General features: G+C 46.2%; 1 pseudogene; it reads left to right on the top strand.

Moving 5' to 3' along the window:
* The window catches only part of LOC132818896 (immunoglobulin kappa light chain-like), a 107,932-nt pseudogene extending 89,134 nt beyond the window's left edge, over positions 1-18,798 (top strand).
* Positions 18,799-19,508: the final 710 nt, after the last annotated feature.

The raw sequence follows: 19,508 nt of genomic DNA, 5'->3' as shown, positions 1-19,508 counted from the left end.
CATTCTAAATTGCCCACAGTGTTAGGTGCATTAATTAAGAGGGAAATTGGTCTGGATGGGTTTCTCTTCGGATGGTCAGTGTGGACTTGTTGGGCCAAAGGGTCTGTTTCCACACTGTAGGGAATCTGATCTAATCATTAACTAACGAGGTTACACATTGTTCGGAGTTCCCTAATGTGGGATATAAGGGAATGCTGATGGCTATTTTCCATAGGGAATTTCAGAAGACATTTAAGAACATTTCACAAACGAAACATGGAATCAGATCTTGCACTCCACAATCACTTGATGAAGGAGCACCGCTCAGAAAGCTGGTGTTTCCAAATAAACCTGTTGGACTACAATCTGGTATTCTGTGATTTTTAACTTTGTACACGACAGTCCAACACCGGCACCTCCAAATCATGGAATCGGTTGGAATTTGAGAAATGCATTTACCTTGGGTCAGAAATGGGTCTGTCTAGGAGACAGAGAGGAAGGGTAATGTGCGTGTGTTCCAGTGAGCCAGATGTGAGTAGTGGTGTTGCCAGGGGTCTGTGCTGGGACCTAAGCTTTTCACGATATTTCTCAATGACTTGGATGTAGAAACAGAGAGCCATATATCCAAGATTGTTGACCACACTGATGTGGCTTGGAGGAGGTCACAGAGATAGGGAGGATGGAAGGACAGGGAGCGAATTGAGAACAAGGATGAGAAGTTGAAAATCAAGGTGTTGTTGGACCAGGAGCTTATGTCAGTCAGTGAGGATTGTGGTGGTTATGGTGCGATGGAAGACAGGGGCGGGGGTGTGAGGTGGACTTGGTGTGAGTTTGAACAACGATAGCAGAGTTTGGGATGAGCTGATATTTAAAGAAGGCAGTGGCTGTGACATGGGCGTGGATAACATTGGAATGGTCACATTTGGCGTACCAAAAAAATGACTGAGATTTTCAGTGGCTGATCTTTATGATGTGGAGGACTTGGGCCTCAAATCAACCTCAAAGATGAGGCCAAAGTTATAAAGAGTCTGGTTGAGCAGCAGACAGTGCTCAGGGAGAGGGATGGAGTTTGTACCGGGAGCTGAAGAGGATGACTTTGATCTTCCCTATGTGTTTCCCAGTGAGCCTGGCTCCTCAGTCCTGACTGCTCTTAGCTGCTGTGATTGTCACTGATTGGACACTTATTATTAGAGATTCTGACCACAGCAGAAAGCCCCAGTGTAAAAAATAACTGCAAAGACTGTCAGATCGCAAGGTTGAAACTTCACCAAAAGAGGAAGTGAAAGAAGGAGCTCGGAGCAGCTGGGTATTTGTTACTGAGACGGGAGAAAACTGTGAACCAACTCCACTCCCTGGAATCTGACAACACAGGAGGCGGCCATTCAATCCATCATGCCTTTTAATTACCCAATTAGCCCCATTGCTCTCTCCCCATAACTCAGCAATTCTTTCCTATTGCGCTCAATCTCCAATTCCCTCTTATAGACCTCATGACCACAGAGTGATACTGCTCTGAAGCTGGGCTTCAAATTGGCATCTCATTCATTCATTGGGAGACAAACTGCCTGGGCTGGGAAATGGAGCTCAGGATCCTGAACATTCCCTCTCCCCTCCTGAGGAACACTTCATTTGGTTTTGCATATTCACTTGGGGGAAGTGGGCTTCACCGGCTGGGCCAACATTTTTTACCCTGTCCCTAGTTGCCCTGGAGAAGGCGGTGGGAAGCTGCCTTCTGGAATTGTTAGCGTCCACAAGCTGTAAATTGACTCACAATGCTCTTGGGGAGGGAATGCCAGCATTTTGACCCAGCAACAGTGAAGGAACAGTGATACATTTCCAAGTCAGGATGCTAAGCTTTTTTTGAAGGGAACTTGCAGCTCACAGTGTTCCCGTGTATCTGCTGCTCTTGTTCTAAATGGAAGTGAACGTGGGTTTGGAAGGAAACCATAAGGACTGCAAATGCTGTAAATCCGAGACAAAAATAGAAATTGCTGGAAAAGCTCAGCAGGTCTGGCAGCATCTGTGAAGAGAAATCAATGTTAACATTTCGTGCTCTGATTTCTCTCCACAGATGCTGCCAGATCTGCTGAGCTTTTTGTGCAATTTCTATTTTCCCGTATGGGTTTGGAAGGTGCTATCTGAGGATCTTTGGTGGGTTTCTGCTGAGCATCTTATCAATAATACATGCTGCTGCTATGGAGCAGTGGTGGGAGTGGATGCTTTGTGGATGTGATGCCAATCAAGGAGGCTGCTTGGCTCTGGATGGTATCAAGCTTTCTGAGTGGATAAGAATGACATAGGATATGATAGACATAGACAGGAATGGATTCGAGGGATATGGGCCAAATGCAGGCAAATGAGAGTAGTTCACTTCAGAAAACCTGGTCAGAATATAGAAGTTTGGCTTAAGGGTTTGTTTCTGTACTGCATGACTCTGTGACACCATTATTCTATGAATGTTGATAGTGGGGATTCAGTGATGGTAATAGGATTCGCTGTCAAGTGACGATGGTTAGATTGTCTATTATTGGTGATGGTCATTTGCTGGTATTTGCAAGGCACCAATGGAAATATTGCTTCTCAGATAAAATTGGATATTGTACAGATATTGCTGCATTCGAACATGGACTGTTTCAGTATATGAGATGTTCAGATTGTGCACTCATTGGCAATGCTCCCCATTCATGATCATTGCCTTGAGTTGCAATATCTGTTTGGAGTCTGTCCTTTTTAGCACGGTGATAATACCACACACCAAAATGGAGGGTATTCTCAATGTGAAGCTCAAACTTTGTTTCTACAAGGACTGTGTTATGGTCACTCTTACCAATACTGTCAAGGACAGATGCATCTACAGCCACAAGATTGGTGAGGATGGGGTCAAGTACGTTTTTCCATCTGTTTGGTTCCTTCACCACCAGCTGCAGAGCCAGTCCCTCAGCTACGTCCAAAAAGAACCAACCAGCTCGATCAGTAATGCTGCTGCCGAGCCACTCTCAGTGGTGGACATTGAAACCCCCACCCAAAGTACATTCTGTGTTGTCACCAACAAACTTCCACCAAGTACTGTTCAACATGGAGGAGAGACTGATTCATCAGCCGAGGGAGCAAAATATCTTGTAATCACCAGGATGTTTAGGCTGGGGTCATGAGACTTCATGGGGTCCGGAATCAACTTTGAGGCCTCTCAGTGTAACTCCCTCCTGGCTGTGAGTATGGCTGTGTCAAGCTGTTTTAGATTAGATTAGATTACTTACAGTGTGGAAACAGGTCCTTCAGCCCAACAAGTCCACACCGACCCGCCGAAGCGCAACCCACCCATATATTTACCCCTTACCTAACACTACGGGCAATTTAGCATAGCCAATTCACCTGACCCGCACATCTTTGGACTGTGGGAGGAAACCGGACCACCCGGAGGAAACCCACGCAGACACGGGGAGGACATGCAAACTCCACACAGTCAGTCGCCTGAGTCGGTAATTGAACCCGGGTCTCAGGCGCTGTGAGGCAGCAGTGCTAACCACTGTGCCACCGTGACGCCCACGGTTGCTTGACTAGTCTGTGAGACAGCTCTCCTGAATTTGGCACTTTCCCCCAGATGTCAGTAAGGAGGATGGAGCAGGTATGTCAATACCTTTACTGTCTCTGCATCGATGCCTGTGGTCCGTCCGGTTTCATTTCTTTGTTGAGAGGTCGTCACAATTGGTACAACTGAGAGCCTTGCTGGGCCATTTCACAGGGCAATAGAGAGTCAACCACATTGCTGGGGGGCAGTGCCAAGGATCCAAACATCACATTCTGACCTCCCCGACTTTCCCATTCTGTATGTGGAAGGCTGAAGCCTGCCAGCAGGATATTCAACCACAGGGGCTTTCACAGCCTCTGCACAATTCTGTCCCCACATTAACTCAACACAAATGTTGAATTCGCATCGCACCTTCAATATCCAAAACATTCCAAGAATGTTCACAAAGTTGCAGTAAGAGGGATGGGGGAGGGGGTGGATGAACTTAAGAACTAGGAGCAGGAGCAGGCAATTCAGCCCCTCGAGCCCACTCCACCATTTAATACAATCATGGCTGATCCCATCTCAGACTCAACTCCACTTTCCTGCTCACTCTCCATCATCCTTTAACCCATTAGTCGTTAAATGTCTGTCCATTTCCATCTTGGTGTAAGACCGCGAAATGACCACTCCATTTCAGACAGTTGGGCTTTATGGAGCGGGTGGAAGGAAGGTGGGAGAGGACATCAGGATTATGGAGTTAGGAGGTGGGATGAACAGGAATAAGGGTTTCTGTGGTCAAGGGGCTGACATAGTGCAGAGAGACAACGTTGTGGAGATAGAAAAGAGGCCGACGTGATGGAGAGGATGTGCGGTTTGAAGCTCAGATACTGAAGGGTGCAGTGGCATGGAAGCCCATGTTTACTGGTCTCTATTGGAGGATCAGTGGGAACAGGATGCATGCCTACTGGTCTCTATTGTAAGGTTCAGGGTAAAGAAGGCCCTAGTTTACTGGTCTCTACTGAAGTGTCTTGTGAGATGGTGACCCATGTTTACTGGAGTTTATTGGATGATCCAGTGGGCTGGGGGCCTGTGATTACTGGTGTCTATTGAAGGGCCCAGTGTAATGGAGGTCCATGTTTACTGATATGTATTGGATGATCCAGTGGTATAAAGATCCATATATACTGGTCTCTGCTGGACATCCAGTGGGAAGGAGGCCTTTGTTTGCTGGTCTCCATTAGAGAGTCCAGTGGGTCATGGACATCATGGTGGGTGTGGGACTCAGTTTCTTTCTGTTGTAATTGTGTGATGGTCCTGACCTCATCCCAGTAAAACACCCTGACCCAGAGCCTGACTGTGGAAGGGGAAGGAGAGGGGAAGGGATTGGAACATGTTGTGGATGGACAGGATGGGTCAGTGTGTCAGAGCCTGTCCTGTCCCTCCAGCTCACACTGATGGCCTGAGGATCTCCTCTCTCTGCTGGATCTTCATGGAATGAGGTTTGTGTCCAAACCAGTCCCCATGAGAATAGGCCAACGGCACAGAACTGTCTTCATTTAACAAGAATCTGTCCATCATCTTGAGACAGGCTAATGCCTGGTCAATGTGGGAAATGAGGCCTTAGTCCAGGATAAGACATGCTTCTGAGGTTAAGGGTTTACATCCATTGTTGTAGTTCTGTTCGCCGAGCTGGGAATTTGTGTTGCAGACGTTTCATCCCCTGTCTAGGTGACATCCTCAGTGCTTGGGAGCCTCCTGTGAAGCGCTTCTGTGATGTTTCCTCCGGCATTTATAGTGATTTGTCTCTGCTGCTTCCGGTTGTCAGTTCCAGCTGTCTAATGCAGTGGCCGGTATATTGGGTCCAGGTCGATGTGCATATTGATTGAATCTGTGGATGAGTGCCATGCCTCTAGGAATTCCCTGGCTGTTCTCTGTTTGGCTTGTCCTATAATAGTAGTGTTGTCCCAGTCGAACATCCATTAGTGGGATAGAGCAGAGGGAGATTTGCCCTGCAATTAACTGTCACCACCTGGGATACTGTGGGAAAGAGAGGGAAGATAGGCAGAATGATAGCTGAAGGGAGAGTGTGTCTGAGAGAGAGAGAGAGAGAGGGAGGTGTGTCTGCGATAGTGTGAGATGTGTAGAGGGAGCGAGAGAGATGCACATGGAAGTAGAGATGGTGAGGTTGAGGGAAATGGGGAAAGAAATAGGGTGTGAGATAGTGTGACTAAGAGGGACGGAGAGAGAGAGAGAGAGAGACCAGGTAGGTGGAGAGGAAGGATGGAGAAAGAAGAAGGAATAGATAAGAAACAAGAAAGGGAGGAAGTGAGGGAAACAGTGAGAGATGGAGAAATAGAGATTATGAGACAGAGTGAGAAAGTGTGAGTGAGTTGAAGAGAATGATGATGGGACAGAGTGCGAGAGAGAGAGAGAGAATGGGAGAGATTAAGAGTGCCAAAGAGAGAGATAGAGAGAAAGAGTTGGCAGATGTGAGACAGAATGGGAAGAGAGAGAGAGTGATAAAGAGAGAAAGTGATAAAGAGACAGAGACAGGATCTGGTCACCACATTGTGGGAAGGAAGTGATTGTATTCGGAAGGGTGCAGAGATTTCCCAGGATGCTGCCTGGGCTGTAGTGTCTGAGTGATGAGGAAAGATTGGAAAGACTGGGGTTGTTTTCCTTGGAGCAGTGAAGGTTGAGAGGAAACCTGACAGAGGGCTGTAAGATTATGAGGGTCACAGATAGATTCGACAGGAAGACACTTTTTACACGGATAAAGGTGTCAGAAACTGAGGGTAATACAGACACGGAAACACAGAAACAGGAGTAGCCCACTCAGCCCTTTGTGTCTGCTCTGTCATTCAGTATGATCATGGCTGATCCTCCATCTCAAAGTCATATTCCTGCTTATTCCCCATTCCATTCATGCTGTGAAAAGGCAAAACAATAATCTTGAATATATTCAATTCTCTTTCCTCCATAGCTGTCAGGATCGTAGGTACAGAGTTCAACAGGTTGACTACCCTCTGAGTGAAGAAATGTTTCCTCATCTCAGTCCTAAATGGTCAACTTTGTATCCCCCAAGACTGGGTCCCCGGTTCCAGAATTCCCAACCAGGGGAAACTCCTCCCTGCCCAGCCCTGTTAGAAATTTATACATTTCAATCTGATTCACTCTAATCCTTCTGAACTCAAGTGAGTTCAGGCCCAGTCGACTTAGAGAGTGAGAGGTGAGTTGAGGAGAAATGTTTTCACCCAGAGGGTGCTGGGAGTCTGGAACTCACTGCCTGAAAGGCTGTTTGAGTCACAAACTCTCGTGACATTGCAGCAATGTTTAGATATACATTTGTGTTGCTGTAGCTTCCAGGCCTATGGACCAAGAGCGGGAAAATGGGATTAGTTTGTCAAGCTCTTTGTTGTCCAGCACAGACACAATGGGCCAAATGGTCTAATTCAGCGCAGTTCACATCAATATCTCTCTAGGATAGACAGACAGAGAGGGAGAATGGCGGAGACAGAGAGAGCGAAGAGGAAGTGTGAGGGGCTGACGTGGCTCTCTCTGCCTGATGCCATTTACATACTGAGGAACACCCAGTCAGACTCTCACAGGCTGCAGCTTTATAAAGCAGAGCCCAGTGAAGGGAGAGTTTATCAGGAACCAGGCACAGGGACAGGAGCACACACCATGATTTCACACATCCAGCTGATCTGGCCCCTGGCATTCTGTGTCGCAGGTACAAATCTCTCTCCTTCCACCTTGATCTTTAGCTGCTCTCCATTTCACTCCAATTCCACTGACTTGTGATTGAAGGGAAAATGCTGAAACCAGAGGAATGCTCAGAGTCTCCAACAATCTCTCATTTGACCAGCCCTTTCTGTGACAGTTCTGACTTCACTGTGTTCCTCTCTGACCCCTCAGGTATCAGTGGGGCCATCATCATGACCCAGTCTCCCCCGGTGCTGTCAGTGGGACGGGGCCAGACCGCAACCATCACCTGTACGGCCAGTCAAAGCATCAGCAGCAACCTTGCTTGGTACCAGCAGAGAGAAGGTCAGAAACCCTCTCTCCTGATCTATAATGCAGCAACTCGATTCACAGGAATCTCCGATCGATTCACCGGCAGTGGATCAGGGACCAGTTTCACCCTGACAATCAGCAACGTTCAGAATGAGGATGTCGCTGACTATTACTGTCAGCAGTATAGCAGCTGGTCTTCACAGTGATAGAGCCGTACAAAAACCTCAATACACACAGCACCACCTCCTGTACTGACACATTCACAATTATATGTTATAAATAATAATAGAGACACAGCCCTACCTCTGTCACTGATACCAACACAGTGATATACAAATGAAACTGAACAAATTACCCCGTGCCAGAATTGTCACTGTCCCCTACACACTCCAGTTCCTGTGGTGTCCACCATTCACTGAAGGCTTCAAGTTTCCCTCTTCCACTCCATGGCCACGTGTGAAGAATGGCTGCATGAGTTAACATCAAAAAATAAATTTAATAGACTTCGCGAGTCCAGCTGGACACATCTCAGAGAGAGAAACAGAATGAGAGAAAGAGAGAGGAAGAAAGACATAAATGAGGGAGAGACAGGGAGAGGTTGAAAGTCACAGAGGGAAGCAGAGAGCTGAGGTTTTTGTACAGCCTCTGCACTGGGAGCTCTCACTGTGGCTTACGTTCGGTAAAGGAACCAAGCTCAGACTGAGTAAGTAAACCTCAATCCTCTGTTATTAACCCTGTCAATACTGAAACACAACTTCTAAAACACAAATGCTGAATTGTTGAAGGTGTTAGTCGGGAGCTGCAGTGAATGAAATAGTTGATTGAGGAGCACTGTGTCTAATAATGTGTCCAGCTGTATTTTTATATGTCCATTGCCCCCTTTAAAAAGCAAGATATAAGTCAGTAAGTTTTACTCACCGTGTGGAGGAGCTCTGTCCATTTGCAGCCTGTGGTCCCATTCCTGCAGCATGGAGTGAAATCAGTGAGTAGCCTCCTGCCAGTCTCAGTGTGACGGACACGGGACAGAGTTTGATGTGAGCTCTGGCTCCCTGTCCCAGTCTCTGATCTCACTGACCTCAGCAGCAGCAGCAGCAGCACAGTGAGACACCGAGCTCCCACCTCCCCCAGCTTTAACTCTGCTCAATCACACAATCACAGAATTGTTACAGTGCACAAGGAGGCCATTCCAGCCATCCTGTCTGTACTGGTTCTCTGAATGCGCAATTCACTGAGGGTCATTCTCCTGCCTTCTCCCTGTCACCCTGCACATTGTTCCTTTTCAAATAACAGTCTCATTCCCTTCAAAATGTTTCAGTTGAAGCTGCCTCCACCACACTCTCAGGCAGTGCATTCCACACCTTAACCACCCACTGGCTGAAAATGTTTTTCCTCTTCTTTTGTTACTTTTACCAATTACTTTCAATCTGTGTTCTCTCGGTCTCAATCCTTTCTCAATTGGGAACATTTTCTCCCTATTTATTCTGTTCAGGCCCCTCCTGATTTTGAATTCCTCGAACAAATCTCCTTCCAGCCTTCTCCAAAGAAGACAGTCCCAAATTCTCCAATCAAACTTCATAACTTATGTTCCTCATCCCTGGAATGACCTTTGGGAATATAATTTGTCATCTATCCAAAATATTCACATGCTTCCTCAATTAGTCACATTATCTATGTCCCTCATGATTTTATAAATTTCTCAGCCTCCAATGCTGCAGGAAAAATTGCACCAGTTTATTTATCCTCTCCCTATCATTCAAACCCTTCAATTCCTAGCAAAATCTTTGTAAATCTCTTTCTGCACCTTTTAAAAGTTTAACAACATCCTTCCTATCACAGAAAGATCAGAATTGTTCACATTATTCCCAAAATGGCCTCACCAATCTCCTGTACAGCTGCAACATGATGTCCCAACTCCGATACTCAACACAGTGACCAATAAAGGTAAACGTTCCCAAAACCTTCTTCATCGCCCTGTCTCCCTGTGATCCAGTTTTAAGGAATAATGCAGCTTACCCTTACCTTCACCTTCACCCCTCACCCTCACCTCACCCCTCACCCCTCACCCCTCAGTCAATTTGTTCAGCAACACTCCACAGGGCCCTCCCATTAACTGTATAAGTCCTGCCCTGGTTTGCCTTTCCAGAATGCAACAGCTCACATTTATCTAAACTGAACTCCATTTGCCACATCTCTGCCCATTGCCCCATCTGATCAAGGTCCCACTGTACCCTGAGATAATCTTCTTCAATATCCACTGTCCCACCAATTTTGATGTCATTTACAAACTTATGTTAACTCCTATATTCACAGTGAAATCATTTATTTAAATGACCAAAAGCAGTGGACCCAGCACCACTCCTTGCGGCACACAGCTATTCACAGCTCTCCAATCTGAAAATCAACCCTTTACCACCACTCCCTCTCTCATATTTTCAAGCTAATGTTTTTACCCAAATGGCTAGCTTCCCCTGGATCCCATGTGGTCTAACCTTACGAACCAGTCTATCATGTGGAACCTTGTCAAATACTTTACTGAAGTCCATACAGACACTGTCTACTGTTCTGCCTTCATCAATCTTCTTTGTCACCTCCTCAATTAAATAATGGAGACACAATTTCCAATGCACAAAACCACATTGATTATCCAAATGGAAGGAAATCCTATCCCTCAGAATCCACTCCAACATCTTACCCAGCACTGACATCATGCTCACTGGTCTATAGTTCCCTGGCTTTTCCTTATAGCCATTCTGAAATAATGATACAACAGTAGCCAACCTCTCTGGTTCTCCAACACCTTACCTGTAGTTGTCGATGATAAACATATCTCAGCAAGGGGCCCAGCAATCTCTTCCCTAGTTCCCACAATGTTCTGGGATACACCTGATCAGATCCTAGGGATTTACGTACCTTTATATGTTTAAAGACCTTTTGCATCTCCTCATTTGTATTGTGGACTTTTTGAAAGCAGCGCTATATTTTCCAAATTCCCTTGCATTCATGTCATTCTCCACAATAAATACTGACCTGAAATATTTGTTGAGGATCTCACCCATCTCCTGTGTCTTACCAAAATACAGCACTCACATTTATCTGAATTAAACTCCATCTGCCATTCCTCAGCCCACTGGCCCAGTTGGTCAAGATCCCATGTACTCTTAGACAGCCTTTTTCACTGGCCACGATGCCACCTGAAAATTCACCTGAACAAAGTCTCACACCTTTGGCCCCTCTCTGCCCTTTACATTGCTACTACCCCTGTCTATATTCAGAAATTAAAGACCCCTTCCCCCAATTTATAACGACTCTAACATATTTGTAGGTTTCTGTAAATTCCTTGCATTTGTATTCCTTCACATCCTTCCCACTGGGTGGTGACTTATTGACTGCACTGAGAATTCTGTGGACCTTGGTGTTCCTCTCTGATATTCCCCCCGGCTCTCACAGCCCTGCCAAGTTAGTTTAAACCCTCTCCAACAGCACGAGTAAATCACCACAAAGGAACTCAGTCCCAGCTCTGTTCAGGAGCAACACTGTCAGGTCTGTCCAGGTGCCATCTCCCCCAGACCCACTCTCAATGTCCCAAAAATCTAAAGCCCTCCCTCCTGGACCTTTTCTCCAGCTCCACAGTCACCTGCGTTACCCTCCTGTTCCTCTTCTCACTTGCATGGGATAATGGGAGGAATCTGAAGATTCCTACCTTTTAGCTCCTGCTCCTAATTTCCTCCCAAGCTCCCTAAATTCTGACTGGAGGACCACATCCCTTTCCTCCCTCTGTCACTGGGACTGATGTGGACCACAACTGCTGCCTGTTCCCCCTCTCCCCTCAGGGTGCTCTGCAGCCGCTCAGTGACATCCTTCACTCTGTCACCAGGGAGACAACACAACATCCTGGATTCCCATCTGCAGCTGCAGAAACACCTATCGATTGCCCTCACTCTTGAATCTCCTCTCCTCTCACTCTTCCAGTCTTCTTGTGCCCCCCTGTACAGCTGAGCCCCCCGTGGTGCCAGGGACTTGGCTCTGGCTGCACTCCCCAGATTAACCATCATTCTCATCAGGATTCTGAACTGAATCCTGGTTGGAGAGTGGGATGCACTCAGGGGATTCCTGCACTAGCTGCCTGGTCCTTTTGGACTGTCTGCTGCTCCCCCATTCCCTCTCTCCCTGCATACTCTGAAGCTGCATATGACCACATCTAGAAACGTGCTCTCCATGGAGTTCTCAGCCTCACGGACGCTCCGCACTGACACCAGCTGCTGCTCAAGCTCCAAAATCCAGAGTTCCAACTGCTGTCACTGACCACACTTCCTGTAATCATGGCATTCCAGGAACTGCAAAGTATCCTGAAATTCCCACTTGGAAGCACATTCTCTCCACTCTTTGGTTATCTCTTGGCAAAGTTCTGATGACAAACAGCTACAGCAGGGCTCACAGTTCAGTGGGTTCAGTGTTCCAGGGTTTTGGGGAAACTCTCCAGAAGACTTTAAGAAATAGGAGCAGAAATCAGCCATTCAGCCCATTGAATCTGCTCTGCCATTTGATCTTGGCAGATATGCTACTCACCCCCATTCTCCTGCCTACTCCACAGGAACGTTCCATCCCCTTAACAATCACAAACCTAATTATCTCTGTCTTAAATACACTCAGTGCCTTGGCCTCCACTGCCCTCTGTAACAATGTGTTCCACAGATTCGCCAACCTCTGGCTGAAGAAATTCCTCCTCATCTCAGCTCTAAATGGTTGGCCCTTCATTCTGAGGCTGTGCCTTGGTTCTCGAGTCTCTCCTGTTTTTGGAAACATCCTCTCTGCATCCACTCTATCCAGGCCTATCAGTATTCTGTAAATTTCAATGAGATCCTTCCTCGTCCTTCTCAACTCCAGCGAGTACAGACCCAGAGTCCTCAACCACACCTCATATGACAAGCCCTTCATCCCCAGGATCATTCTTGTAAACTCCTCCAATGCCAGCATATTGTTTCTTAGAATTTGGGACCCAAATCTGTTCACAACATTCCAAATGCAGTCTGACTAGAGCCTTACACAGCCTCAGCAGTACATCTCTGCTCTTGTATTCTGGCCCTTTTGAAATGAATGCTAATATTTCATTTGCTTTCCCAAGCACAAACTGGACCTGCCTGTTAACCTTCAGAGAACCCTGAAAGAGGTTTGTGCTTTAGATTTCCAAAGGCTTTCCTCATTTAACAAACAGTCTTTGTATTTCTTCTTCCTACCGAAGTGCACACCCTCACACTGTCACACATTGCATTCTATCTGCCACTTCTTTGCCCACTCTCCGAGCCTATCCAGGATCTTTTACAGCCTTCCCACTTCCTCAACACTACCTGTCCCTCCACCTATCTCATGTTGTCTGCAAACGTAGCAACAATGTCTTCACTTCCTTCATCCAGATTGTTCATGTATAACGTGAATAGTGATGGTCCCAACATTGACACCTGCAGAACTCTACTCGTCACCAGCGGCCATTGTTCCTCACGGTCTGCTTTATGCCTACCTGCCAGTCCTCAGTCCATGCCAGTACATTGCCCCATCACTGTGGGCACTTATCTTATGTCAAATGCCTTCTGGAAATCCAAATAGATTACTTCCTCGGACTCTCCTTTGGCTGACTGGCTCATTGCCTCCTCAAAAAATTCTAACAGATTTGCCAGGCAGGACCTCCCCTTGATGAAGCCGTGTTGACTCAGTCCTATTTTCTCATTGCACTTCCAAGTCCGCTGCAATTTTATCCTTAAATTGAAGTCTAAAACCTTACCAACAATAGTCCAGGCTAACTGGCCTATAATGTCCCATCTTCTACCTCCCTCCATTCTTAAACAGGGGTGGTATGTGAGCCATTTTCCTGTCCCTTGCCCCCACCAAATCCATCCCCACCCCACCTCCACACCCTGACTCCATTGATTCCTGAAAGATCATCACCAATGCCTCCACAATCTCCTCAACAATCTCCTTCAAAACACATGGGGGTAGTTCGTCCAGTCTGGGTGCGTTATCCGCATTCAGACCTTCCAGCTTCCCCAGTACCTCCTCCTTAGTGAAGTCCACTACACTCCCCCTGCCCCCGACAGTCTTGAAGTACTGGTGCACTGCTGGTGTTTTCCATGGTGCAGACTGATGCAAAGTATCTATTCAATTCCTTTGCTATTTATATTATTCTTTCTCCAACCTCATTTTCCAGTGATCCAATCTCTATTGTTGCCTCCCTCTTCCTTTTTATATATCTGATAACACTCATAAAATCTTCTTTTATATAACTGGTGCGCTTACCCCAACATTTCACCTTCCCCATCCTTAATGCTATTATCGTTGTCCTCTACAGGTTTTTAAAGACTTCCTAATCCTCTGGCTTCCCACTATTCTCCACCATATTGTATGCCTTTTCTTTTACTTTTATGCTGTCCTTGACCTCCCCCATCAGCCATGGTTGCCTTGTTCTCCCCTTAGTATGTTTCTTCTTTTTTGGGATGAATTCCTGTTCTGCTTCCTGAATTACCCCAGAAACTCTGCTGTTTGCTACCCTCCCATCTACCTGCTCAGCTCCCCTTACAACCAACTCTGGCCAGCTCCTTCCTCATGTCTTTGGAGTTACCTTTACTCAATTGAAATACTGTTCCATCTGATTGCAGCTTCTCTCTCAAACTACAGGGGGAATTCTAACATATTATGGTCATTTATCCACAGGGATATTTTCACCTTAAACTCACTAGTCAAGTTTGCCTCATTCCACATCACTGAATCCAGACCTGCCTGTTCCATAATGGCTCAACCACAAGCTGCTCCAAAAACCATCTCATAGACATTCCATGAGATCCTTTCCTTGAGACGTTCTACCCAGACCACCTATTCATTGACGTCTGCCCTGACATTTTGTTAAGGCTTTTCTGTTTTCTGATTGATTTCCTTCCCCACCCCCTGATTAATGCTTGGAGACCTGGACATAACTTGCATCAGATTCTTTATTTCTTGTGGTTCCTCAACTCTACCCACACAGATTCTACACCTACTGTCTCTCTATCACTTCTTACTATTGATTGAATTTTATTTCACACTAACAAGGAAACTCTTCCCCCTCTGCCCACCTGCCTGTCCTTTTGATGGGACATGGATCCTTGGATATTTAGTTCCCAGCCTGGATCCCCTTACAGCCATGTCTCTGTGATACCCATAACACCGTACCTGCCAGTTTCAATCTGCACTACAAGCTCATTGTGTATACTGTGTGCATTTAAGTACAACACCCTCAGTCCTACATTGACTGCCCTCATTCCCATCATTGCTCTCTTTTCTGCTGTGCTTTACATTCGACTCCTGATCCTTTCCACACTCTCTGTCCCTTTACATCTTCTAGAATCTTAAATAATCTCCTCTGAGCCCTCCTCCACTTTAACTAGTTTAATTTCCTTGGAAACTCAATTTACCTGGATTTATGGCATAACTTTTGTCTCCCTTACTCGGAATGCTTTGTGCATTTAGTTACAAACTCTTTAAGTTTATTCTATTATTGATTTTCCCTGCACTTCTTTGGTTCCTTTGATTTTAAAATGTCCGTCCCGACCTTTTATTTTCTGGTAACAATCAATCCCATCACTAACCAGCAATCCTACCTTCTTCTTCACCTTCCGTTTTCTCATTTTCCATCCAATTGAACCAAATTACTTTCTCTTTGGGTTACCTTCAGGCATGGTGGCTCAGTGGTTAGCACTGCTACCTCACAGCATCAAGGATCTGGGTTCAATTCCCATCGTTGGGAAACTGTCTGTGTGGTGTTTGCACATTCTACCTGTGTCTGTGTGGGTTTACAGGACATCACTCCAAAGATGTGCAGGTCAGGTGAATTGGCCATTCTAAATTGCCTATAGTGTTAGCTGAAATAATCAGGAGTAAATGTAGGGAATGTTTCTGGGTGGGTTGCTGTTCGGAGGGTTGGTGTGGACTTGTCAGGCTGAACTGTCTGTTTCCACACTGGAGGGAAGCTGATCAGGCCAATATTTATCATTAATCCAACTTCATTATTGCTCTTTGATCTCAGTGCTTCTACTTGGATCTTGCTGTGTAGAAACTGGCTGCCACGTTCCTGACATTGCAACAGTGTAGCTTGTCAAACAAAACTCTCTGTAAATGTCTTTGGAAGAGCCTGAAATGTTTAGGGCTGGATTGATGCCCATATCCCTCTAAACTCTTCTTATTTACATATCCATGCCTTTTAAATGTTGTAATTGTCCCAGCCTTCACCACCTCCTCTGGTAGCTCTTTTCATACATTTAGCACCCTCTGAATGAAAACGTTGCCCCTTAGGTCCCTTTTAAATCTTTCCCCTGTCACCGTCAGCCTATGCCCTCCAGTTCTGGACTCCCCTGCTCTGGAGAAAAGATCTTCGCTATTCACCCTATCTATGCCGCTCATGATTTTATAAACCTCTATACGGTCACCCATCAACCTGCAATGAGCCAGGGAAAACAGCTTCAGCCTGTTCAGCCTCTCCCTTTTGTGCAAACCCTCCAACCTTAGCAACATCCTTGTAAATCTTTTCTGGATCATTTTAAGATTCACAACATTTTTCCTGTAGCAAGGAGACCAGAATTACACACAGTATTCCAAAAGTGGCCTAACCGAAGTCCTGTACAGCCGCAACAGCTCCCAACTCCAATACTCAATGGACTGACCAATAAAGGAAAGCAAACCAAATGACTTGGTCACTCCCCTACCTACCTGCAACTTCATCTTCAACGAACTATTCTTCATTTTTTGGATGAACTGAGAGTCTTTCATTTTTGAAAGATGCCATTCCATGGCACTATTAGATGAAGAGCAGTCAGTTCCCCTTGGTGTCCCTGATCAATATTTATTCCCCAATAAAAATCACGAAAAACCTATTTTGCTGCTCATTATCATACTGTGTTTGGGATCTCACTGTGCACAGTCTGCTAGAAAGAGCCTTTGGGACATCCTGAGTTGGGGACAGGTGCTACACAAATGCAAGTCTTTCTTTAAGGTTGGAGTCTCCTGATCTGGGTCCTCATCCATTGTCTGCCCACTCTCACCTTCCAGGGGTCATGGGGTCATTAGGAGCAGTGACCCTGTCTGACCCCAGGACATCGAGACTCTTTGCAGCCTCACCCTTGGCCTCAGCCCAGCAGTGTGCAGCAAGGTTTGAAATGTAATCTACAACCTTCTACACAGACACCCCAATGTGACTCTTTCCCGAATTGTGTGGATCCGAGTCTGCTCCAATGTTCTCGGATAAAGTTCTCCTGATTTGTGTGTGATTGGAGGTTTGTTAAAGAGGTATCAAGCTCCTTCCCACTTTCCACACTTGCTCCATAGCTCTGGAGGTTTCGCTGTTTCAAGTGACTACCAAGTATTTTTTCAATGTGATGAGGGTTTTTACTTCTTCCACCCTTTCAGACAGTGAGTCCCACATCCCACCAGCCTCTGGGTGAAAACAAATACCCTCAACTCCCCTCTAATCCTGCCCCCAACTGATTTCAATCTCTCCCCATGGTTATTGCCCTCTGTGCTGGTGGAAATCAGTCTTTCCTACCCACTCTGTCCAGGCCCCTCATCATTTTACACACGACCATCAAATCTCCCCTCAGCCACCTCTGTTCCAAAGAAAACAGTCCCAGCCAAACCAATCATTCCTCAAAGCTCAAAGTCCCCATTCCAGACAAACCCCTCCTCTGTCCCCATCTCTAATGGGATCACATCCTTCCTGTAATGTGGTGACCAGAACCGTACACAGTTCTCTCACTGTGCTCTAACTGGGGTTTTATACAGTTCCAGAATAAACAAACTTCTTGCTTTCACAGTCAACCAAAAATGAGATAAGGGAGGTGATGGTCTAATGGTGTTATTGCTGAGCTGTTAATCCAGAGATCCAGGTAATGTTCTGGGGACCAGGGTTAGAATCCACCAGATGGTGGCATTCAAATTCAATCAAAAAAATCTGCAATTTAGAGTCTAATGATGACCATGAAACCATCATGATTGTCAGGAAAATTCATCTGATTCCCGAATGTCCTTTCCGTTAAGAAACTGCCATCCTTACCATGTGACCCCAGACCCACAGCAATGTGGTTGACTCTAAACTGCCCTCTGGGTGATTAGGGATGGGCAATAAATGCTGCCATGTTCCTAACCTCCCTAAACTCCAGGTCCTGCACCCTAAAGCTACCGTCTAGGTTTCCATGCCCCTGCAGAGTTAGTTTAAGCCCCGCAAAAGAGCACGAGCAAACCTCCCCCCAAGGATACTGGTGCCCCTCAGGTTCTGGTGTAGACCATCCTGTTTTACACTTTTTACACTTGTTCCATGGTTCTTCATTTCCATCCCTACTCTCAAGCTCACTGAGTTCTGATCACTGTCACTAAAATGCTCTCCCATTGATAGCCCTTCCAGATGCACACATTCATTTTATAAACAATGATCCAAAACTGTCCCTTCTCTCTCTGCTGCTTCACCATCACCTTCTCAGGGGCAAGTAGGGATGGGTAATCAGTGCTGGCCCTGCCAGTGACACTCACATCCCAAGAAGCAATTTGAACAATGCCTGGTCGTTTGTTGGGTTTATTCTGTATTGACTACAAATGTTCAAAAAGATTGAATGGCCAGTGAATATTGGGAGGTTTGAATTCCCTTCCAGTGGTAGGAATTAAAATTATTTCTCTTGTCTTTCAGGCCGTGAGAACTTTCAGCCCAAGCTGACCCTGTTGCTCCTCTCGCCGGAACAGGTCAATGCCAAGGGCACTGCCAACCTGATGTGCCTTGCCAATCACTTCTATCCCGATGAGCTGGAGGTGCAGTGGAAGAAGGACGGTGCAGTCATTTCGGACAGGGTTCAGACCAGCAACTACCTGCGAGCTTCGGACAGCACCTACAGTGTCAGCAGCCTGCTGACCCTCTCTGGGTCTGCCTGGGAGTCCAACGCTCGCTTCTCCTGTGCCCTCACCCATGTGACCCTCCCCTCTTCCCTCAGCAAGAGCATCAGGAGATCAGAATGTGTGTAGAGTGTTCGAGACAGTCCACAGAGGAGACACAACTTTAAATAGAACAGGGCTGAGCTGGCAGGACAAAGGTCATTGTCAGCACTGAGTTTCTCTTCCTTCCTTCTCAGGATTACTCAGTGAAACATCTGAGGTTTGGATGTTAAAGCATTTCATTGGGATAGTGGTGAGAGAACTTTACACCATGTCAAAACTCATACTGTCCTGGGTGTGTTTGATGGGGACAGGATTGCCTCGTGATGTTAGCTGCACAAAGCAATGTGAACCTCAGAATTCTCTGCTTCAGTAAGCCAGATCTCCTTCCTGCTCAGCTGTCAGTTCCAATTTAAGGTTTTGTCACTGTTTGAAGGGACAGGATTCTCATGTTATTGAGAAAATCTCTCCAAGTGTTTTCCTCAAGCTCCATTGTAACTGTGAATTTGAGCAGCTTCCTCTGTCTGGGCTGTTAATTGCAGTTGTTTCTTTTTCCGTCAATGTGAATGTGGAAAAGGGAATAAATAACTGACCTCCACCCCATCCCCAACCCCTCAGTTGATTGGTTGCATTTCAGCAGATCGTTGTCACAATTGGCTACTTGGCCTGTCAATCAATTTCAAACATCAATCATTTTCAAATGATCCCTTTGATCAGGGATTTATGTAGGTTACAAGATTCCAAAAAGAACAGAAATTGAAAGTTTTTGGGACTCAATAAATACAGTCTGATGCATTCCCTCTTCACTCGGTTGGTCCTGGCCCAGCTGAGGGGATCGAACTGTGCAATCTCTGCTGCATATCAGACAGCCCCTGAAATAATCTTCGGCCAATCACAGACATTGCCGGCTGTGTTTCTCTCGGAGTGAGTGTTCAACTTAATGCTGCCTGTAGGTGTCTCTCTGAATGTGGCCGTGTTACTCAGAGAGCCACTCACAGGCAGCGCTCTGTAACGCACCTACATTCGGAGACACCTTCAGGCAGCATGGAGTGTGAGCATGTTACTC

This window comes from Hemiscyllium ocellatum, chromosome 9 (genome assembly GCF_020745735.1).
Source record: "Hemiscyllium ocellatum isolate sHemOce1 chromosome 9, sHemOce1.pat.X.cur, whole genome shotgun sequence".
In the NCBI taxonomy this organism is placed as follows: domain Eukaryota; kingdom Metazoa; phylum Chordata; class Chondrichthyes; order Orectolobiformes; family Hemiscylliidae; genus Hemiscyllium; species Hemiscyllium ocellatum.
The sequence above is the reverse complement of the archived record's forward strand: the minus strand, read 5'-3'. Positions and strand labels throughout refer to the sequence as shown.